The following is an 8,748-nucleotide window of genomic DNA, read 5'->3' on the forward strand; positions in this document are numbered from 1 at the left end:
GGCAAAGCGGGCGAGCTTCTGGAACAACTTGTTGTAGTCATAGACAGATAAAGAGCCTTGCTTCAGATTGCGGAATTCCTCACACTTGCTTTCAACCACGCTCTGCGGAATATGATGAGCTCGGAAATCTCGACGGAAATCATCCCAAGTGATAACACGTCCACCTATGGAGTCCTTGTACTGCTGGAACCATTCTGCAGCTTGATCTTTGAGTTGGAAGGAAGCGAACTTAACAAAGTCCTCAAGCCTGATGTTACTGCACTCGAAATGCTTGCACAGATCCACAAGCCAATCGTCAGCATCGGTTGCCTCAACACAATTGCTGAAAGTCTTTGGCCCGTTAGCAAGGAACTGGTTGAGTGTAGCAAAGTGACTCTGATTGTTGCCTTGATTCCCATGACTGCCTTGATTGCGCTCTTGAAGAATTTGCATGATCAGCTGTGTGTTTGCATTGGTTGCGGCCATCACAGCTTGCCATGCCTCTAGAGGAGGTGGAGGTGGTGGCGGATCAGGATTCGGAGTCGTGCGCGTTGGAGGAGCCATCCTGAAGAGGTTGACCACCATTAGCACATTGACAGATAAATATTGAAGCTGAATCCAACGGAATGAAAAATTGCAACATATAGTCTTCACATCCGAACAAAATGAGCGAATGCATTCCTCTTGAAATGGTCACATATCCATAAATTGAGAAGCCACGTAGAATTAAGGTAGAGAAATAAACCAACAAGGTACGGATCAAGAACGAATAATCGGTAAGAAATCCCAATCTCAAACCAATATCCGTGGAAGAAAAACTAGAGCTACTAGAATTCCCACCTATGAAACTCCCGAACCTTTCCGGTTATGCAATCAGGTGTTGGGGATACAGGGGAAGCATAATATCTCACCCAAACTAGCAAATCCTACATCCAGCTGTATCCATCCTTCAACACATAACCAAGAAACCTTCGGAAACCATCTACCTCAACCTTCGAAAAGCATCTGTTATACAAGTTATGGCGATACTCCCGAACTCCCGCCCCAGTACTGGGTGGCGTCGAGGTTATCTCACCAACGAACTGCATAAAAGAGATTTTCGATGTCGGCGTACTAAACTCAGGTATTCCAGAACTGCAACAATAAAATTATGATGACAACACCTCAGAGCTCAACTCCCCGGGACACTTCCACTAAACCCCTGACAGGAGGCACCAAGACAATGTTCTCATCATAAAACCATCGGAACGATTCCAAGATACCCGCGTGATCCTAAATTTTTTTAGTGAAATTTGAGAACAGAAGAGTTAAAACTCTACGTCAGGATGCCTTACCAGAGCGATGAGGAGACTGGGAAGTAAACAGAATTCCTAATCTCTCCGATATATAATTCCTAAAGACTCAAAACATTTTTCTAGACACAACTCGGCCGCTAAAAACGATCAAGCAATGGGGCTCCTAAGGTCGGGGAAGGCTCTGATTACCAACTTGTAACACCCTCGATGCGACTATATCTCCCACGTGTCGAGGCACGACTTAGAGGCATAATCGCATTGAAGGCATATGTCGCAAGTTAGGCAATCTTCACAACATCCCATGTAATATAAATAATAAAAGGGAGATAACATAGTTGGCTTACACTCGCCACGTCAATCAAGAACATAAATAACAGTACATCATCCAAACACACTCATGGCCCGACTACGGCGCCAAAATAAAGAGAACCCAACATGCGACAATGGTCCCATTCACCCCCAACTGGGCACCACTACTGATCATCGGGAAAGGAAACGTAGTATCGTCGAGAGTCTTCGTCGAACTCCCACTTGAGCTCATACGCGTCTCCTGGAGCGGAATCATCAGGCCCTACAACTGGTGTAATAGTAATCTGTGAGCCACAGGGACTCAGCAATCTCGCACCCTCGCGATCAAGACTATTCAAGCTTATAGGTATGGCAAGGTAAAATATGAGTGGAGCTGCGGCAAGCGACTAGCAAGTATGGTGGCTAACTTATTCGCAAAGGAGAGCGAGATGAGGAGGCAAAGCACGAGCGAGTAACTAGAGAACAACCTGCGCAAACATTACTCCAACACCGTGTCCACTTCCCGGACTCCGCCGAGAAGAGGCCATCACGGTAACACACTCAGTGGATACATTTTAATTAATTAAGGTTCAAGTTATCTACAACCGGACATTAACTAATTCCCATCTGCCCATAACCGCGGGCACGGCTTTCGAAAGTTCAATCCCTGCAGGGGAGTCCCAAATTAGCCCATGACAAGCTCTCACGGTCAACGAAGGAAAAGACCTCCTCCCAAGACATTCCGATCAGACTCGGTATCTCGGTAACTCAAGACACTTCGACAGTTAAAACAAGACCAGCAACACCGCCCGAATGTGCCGACAAATCCCGATAGGAGCTGCACATATCTCTTTCTCAGGGCACACTCAGATTGTCTAAACTTCCGGTAGGCCAGCCCAGAGTTGCCACTGGTAGCCACCGGCGGCTGACGGTTTGGACCAACACTCAGAGGAGCACTGGCCCGGGGGGGGGGGTTAACATAAGATGACCCTTGAGTCTGCAGAACCCAAGGGAAAGAAAGGCTAGGTGGCAAATGGTAAAACCAAGGTTGGGCATTGCTGGAAGAGTTTTAATCAAGGCGAACTATCAAGGGGTTCCCATTATAACCCAACCGCGTAAGGAACGCAAAATCTGGGAACATAACACCGATATGACGGAAACTAGGGCGGCAAGAGTGGAACAAAACACTAGGCGAGAGGCCGAGCCTTCCACCCTTTACCAAGTATATAGATGCATTAAGATAACATAGCAAAATAATGATATCCCAGCAAGTAAATAAATGTTCCAACAAGGAACGGCTCCAATCTTCACCTGCAACTAGTAACGCTATAAGAGGGGTTGAGCAAAGCGGTAACATAGCCAATCAACGGTTTGCTAGGACAATGGTGGGTTAGAGGTTTGACATGGCAATTTGGGCTTGCAAGCAAGTGGTAGGCATCATAGCAATGGCATAGCAAAAGAGCGAGCAAACTAGCATAGCAAAGATAGTAGTGATTTCGAGGGTATGATCATCTTGCCTGCATAGTTTTCGGAGTTGACTGGATCCTCGAAAGCAAACTCAACGGGCTCCTCGTTAGCGAACTCGTCTCACGGCTCTACCCAAACAAGACAAACAAGCAACAAGGATACAATCAACCACGTGCAAACTCAAACAACACGATGCAAAGATGATATGCTATGCGGGATGCAAAATGCAAGATATGACAGGAAATGCATGAAGATGGCCTCAACTTGGAATTCCAATGGTGCCACTGGAAAGATGAGATGAAATCTCTTGAAAACGATATAAAGAACGCTGGAATCGGAGTTACGGTTTGGAAATGGCAAGCGTTTCAAAAATGACACCGGTCTGCAATTTACAGCAAGTAGGCATCTAAATGCAATGAGATGAATATGCTACATCACCCAAACATGACAAAAAAATACATGTCAGGGATGCACACAAGATGCTTAACAAAAGTCTAGCACTGAGCTACGGCCAATTCATCCATTAACAGGTTCAAACAACTATGGCAAAAACGCAAATGGTAAAACAGATCTCAGACTTAGTGAAATTAACACTTGTCTGGAATTTCAGATCATATAGCCCTCTTTGGAGCAACAAAACAACATGCTACAGGACCTGAACATGACAAAGAAAGACATGTCATGGAGCTACTCAACAAGCTTAACAAAAGTCCCTTAGTGACCTTGAGCCAAAAGGGATCACAAAATATACTAACAAGCACACGAACATAGCAAAAACATAATCAGTTTTCAGACTTAGTGAAAACTGGGACATGCTGAAACATAACTCACGAAGGCATGTTTACGAGCTCGATGCACTCACCACGGTGCAAGTCATGGCAATACAAGCATACCTCCCTTAAGAAGGCACAAAATACAAGCTAGACATGGCAAGAACAAAGGCATAGCATGCACGGATCAACTACAATAGCATCGGCAAAATCGCAAACAAGTTGACGATCTACCCAGATTCACAACGAAGCAAAAGTAGAGCTCGATTGACTCAAGCTATGGTGCTCCATAATTGCAAACAAAGACATGGATGGATAGAGCACTACAAGATTAACAAAACTCCCTTACTGATCATCCTCAAAAAAGGCCCGGATCACTAGGAAACAACAAGAACATATGGCATCGTGAACTAAACAATCCCAGACTTAGTGAAAACTACTAAGTCCCTGAAAACAGATTTACCGGGTGCCTCACTTTGCAAGCTTGCACAAGTCACCACACACATCACAAAAATGCATGGGTTGCACCTCTGGAAAGATAACAAAATTCTTAACAAAACATATGTAGGACTCCCAGGCATATCATGCACACAATAATCATGGCAAAAATGACAAAAGTCTAAGATGAACTAGCAGATCTGACAATTAACTCACGAAGCCTCCTTCTAACAGCATATCGGGCATCAAGATGCACTCAATTGAAAATGATGCAATGAAATGAAATGATGTACTCATCGAGGTGAACATTTTGATATGCTATATGCCCAAATCGGAGCTACGGATGCGGAGATATCACAGGTCAAAGTTTGCATAAAAAATCAGGGTTCGGGGGACAAAAGTCAACCGGGGGATCCTCAGATCCAGATCTGGACGGCGCGGAAATCGAGGCTGCCAGATTTCCTGTTCACCGCCGGAGAAGTGGAGGCGGCCGGCGAGGTCGGGGTGGGATCCGGCCGGAGAAGTGGAGGCGGTGGCCGGAGCTCGGGGAACGAGGCGGCGGCGGCGGCGGTGGGCGACCGGGGCGGCCGCGGTGGTGCGGTGCGGTGGCACCGGCCACCGGAGATGGCGCACGGCGGCGGGGCGGCCGGGCTCGATGAAGACGGCGGCGGCTCGCGGTAAGAGGCGGCGCAGGCGGCTCGGGCCCTCGGGGGCTCTCCCCGGGCCGAGCGGGCCGCGGCGAGAGGCGGACGGCGGCGGCCACGTGACGGCGAGCCACTGGCTGCGGGAGAGATCTGGACGTTTTCCGGCTCGTCCGGACACGTCTGGTGCGGCGGGGAGAGGATTTTTTTAGGGTTTTGAGAGGGAGAGAGATCCGAATTTCGGGGGGGTCTATTTATAGGCATAAGTGGAGCTAGGAGAGTCCAAATGAGGTGCGGTTTCCGTCCACGCGATCGTGATCGAACGCTCTAGGACATGGAGCAGAGTTTGGTGGGTTTTGGGAAAAAATGGAGGGGTGTTGGGCTGCAACACACACGAGGCCTTTTCGGTCCCTCGGTTAACCGTTGGAGTATCAAACGAAGTCCAAATGATACGAAACTTGACAGGCGGTCTACCGGTAGTAAACCAAGGCTGCTTGGCAAGTCTCGGTCCAATCCGGAAATGTTTAATCCCCACACAAGAAAGAAAGCTAGAATTGACCACCGGAGGAGAACGAAGCGCCGGAATGCAAAACGGACAACGGGGAAAATGCTCGAATGCATGAGACGAACACGTATGCAAATGCAATGCACATGATGACATGATATGAGATGCATGACAACGACAACAACACACGAAGACAAAAACCCGAACCCGAGAAAATAAGATAACTTAACGCCGGAAACGGCAAGAGTTGGAGTACAAATAGGGAAAGTTACATCCGGGGTGTTACATTCTCCATCCGAAAAAACCGACTTTTGGGTCTCAAATTGTCAAAAACCACAAGAACATGCACATGATCCGAGGTGACAGACGGAACCACCGAGGCTGAGGACTGAGCAAAAGCCAGGAGCCAATGAGCATTCACCAGAGCTTGGTCCAGTCGAACCAAAGTAGGATGCTCTCTCTTGTTAGACCAAGTAAAGCTGCGATTAGGGATCTGCACATCATCTAAACCATGGCTTCTGATCCAGTCATTGAACAGCTCCATCATTGCCCAATCCACACGACCACGAGATTTTTCATCCTGGAACCGATACATGTTGAAATCACCAATAACCATCCAAGGTTCAGAAACTGCCTGGACTGTGCTATCCACTGCCTCGAAGAAAGCCTGTCTCTCATGAGCGTCGTAGGGCGCGTACACAGTGGTTATAATGTAGGCAGAATTGGATGAAGTAGAGGATATCCTGACGGAAATATGGTACTTGGAAGCAGTAAGTTCCTGGCCAGCAACAACCGAAGAGTCCCAGGCCATGAGTAGGCCACCAAAGGAGCCGGAGGAGGGCACGACAGCTTGTTGATCAAGGTACACCGGCAGGAAACTACGGAGTTTCCTGGCAGGGATGGCCTCCAGCTTAGTTTCCTGCAAACAAAGGATGCTAGGGCGATAGGAGGTTATAACATCTCGAACCAAAGAACACTTATTCTCATCTCCCAGGCCTCGAACATTCCAGTTAAGGATTTTCATGGATAAAGGTGCGAACTACCCGTGCAAAAAGAGTGAGACCAACATGTAAGGAAACGAAAAGCAAAGACTCTTGATCAAAGTAGCAGATAGCTAAAGAGCACAAGGCTCGGTACAAACTGACACAGCACTGGAACACCCTGATGCAGCAACAAGGACGCACCCGAAACAGACTGACACGACACAGGATCACCTTGGTGCAGCGACATAGCGGGACACAAAACAGACACCAAGAGCAACTCGAGCTACGAACAACAGCATACAAAGAACGGGACAAGCTACACAAGCCAAAGCTAACAACAACCAGACACACTAGCAGAGCATAATGCAATCTATGCATTAGGGACAGAAGCGTCGCCCATGGAGGAAGCAGAAGACGCGTCAGAAGTCGCAGTAGGACCTCTCTCGGATTTTATGGCCTCGAGCCATTTATCGGAATCCGGGCCCACCATCGCTTCTCCATAGCTCGTAGGTTCATTGTTGTCTAGCAACATGACTTCCAAGACAGGATTACGTACCACTCTGAAGTAGTACGCATCCTTGTCATCCTACGAGGTTTGGGAGTGACTTGATCCGAAGTCTCATGATCAATATCATAAGCTTCCACTTCAATTGGTGTAGGTGCCACAGGAACAGCTCTTTGTGCCCTGCTATACACTAGTTGAAGTGACGGTTCAATAACCTCATCAAGTCTCCACCATCCTCCCACTCAATTCTTTCGAGAGAAACTTTTCCTCGAGAAAGGACCCGATTCTAGAAACAATCCCTTATTTCTTTCGAATCTGAGACAGGAGGTATACCCAACTGTTTTGGGTGTCCTATGAAGATGCATTTATCCGCTTTGGGTTCGAGCTTATCAGCCTGAAACTTTTTCACATAAGCGTCGCAGCCCCAAACTTTTAAGAAATGACAGCTTAGGTTTCTCTAAACCATAGTTCATACGGTGTCATCTCATCGGAATTACGTGGTGCCCCTTTTTAAAGTGAATGTGGTTGTCTCTAATGCCTAACCCATAAACTATCGTGGTAATTCGATAAGAGACATCATGGTATGCATCATATCCAATAGGGTGCAGTTATGATGTTCGGACACACCATCACACTATGGTGTTCCAGGCTGTATTAGTTGTGAAACAATTTCCACAATGTCTTAATTCTGTGCCAAACTCGTAATTCAGATATTCATCTCTATGATCATATCATAGATATTTTATCCTCTTGTCACGACGATCTTTCAACTTCACCCTGAAATTACTTGAACCTTTCAATAATTCAGACTCGTGATTCATCAAGTAAATGTACTCAACATCTACTCAAGTCATCTGTGAAGTAAGAACATAACGATATCCACTACACGCCTCAGCACTCATTGGACTGCACACATCAAAATGTATTACTTCCAACAAGTTGCTTTCTAGTTCCATTTTACTGAAAACGAGGCTTTCAGTCATCTTGCCCACGTGGTATGATTTGCATGTCTCAAGTGAGTCCAAACGATCCATCTGTATAGAGTTTCTTCATGCATATCTACCAACAAACATGGTTCGCATGTCTCAATCCTTTCAAACATGAGTGAGTCCAAAGATCCATCAACATGGAGCTTCTTCATGCGTTTTATACCGATATGACTTAAGTGGCAGTGCCACAAGTAGGTGGTACTATCATTACTATCTTATATCTTTTGGCATGAACATGTGTAGCACTATGATCGAGATTCATTTTAGGCATAAGACCATTGAAGGTATTATTCAAATAAACAGAGTAACCGTTATTCTCCTTAAATGAATAACCGTATTGCGATAGACATAATACAATCATGTCTATGCTCAACGCAAACACCAAATAACAATTATTTAGGTTTTAATACCAATCTCGATGGTAGAGGGAGCGTGCGATGCTTGATCATATCAACCTTGGAAACACTTCCAACACATATCGTCAGCTCACCTTTAGCTAGTCTCCGTTTATTCCGTAGCTTTTATTTCGAGTTACTAACACTTAGCAACCGAACCGGTATCTAATACCCTGGTGCTACTAGGAGTACTAGTAAAGTACACATTAACACAATGTATATCCAATATACGTCTATCGACTTTGCCAGCCTTCTTATCTACCAAGTATCTAGGGTAATTCTGCTCTAGTGGCGGTTCCCTTTATTACAGAAGCACTTAGTCTCGGGTTTGGGTTCAACCTTGGGTTTCTTCACCAGAGCAGCAGCTGAATTGCCGTTTCATGAAGTATCCCTTCTTGCCCTTGCCCTTCTTGAAACTAGTGGTTTCACCAACCATCAACAATTGATGCTCCTTCTTGATTTCTACTTTGGTGTCAAACATCGCGAATATCTC

Source organism: Triticum urartu, chromosome 2 (assembly GCF_003073215.2).
Source record: "Triticum urartu cultivar G1812 chromosome 2, Tu2.1, whole genome shotgun sequence".
Classification (NCBI taxonomy): Eukaryota; Viridiplantae; Streptophyta; class Magnoliopsida; order Poales; family Poaceae; genus Triticum; species Triticum urartu.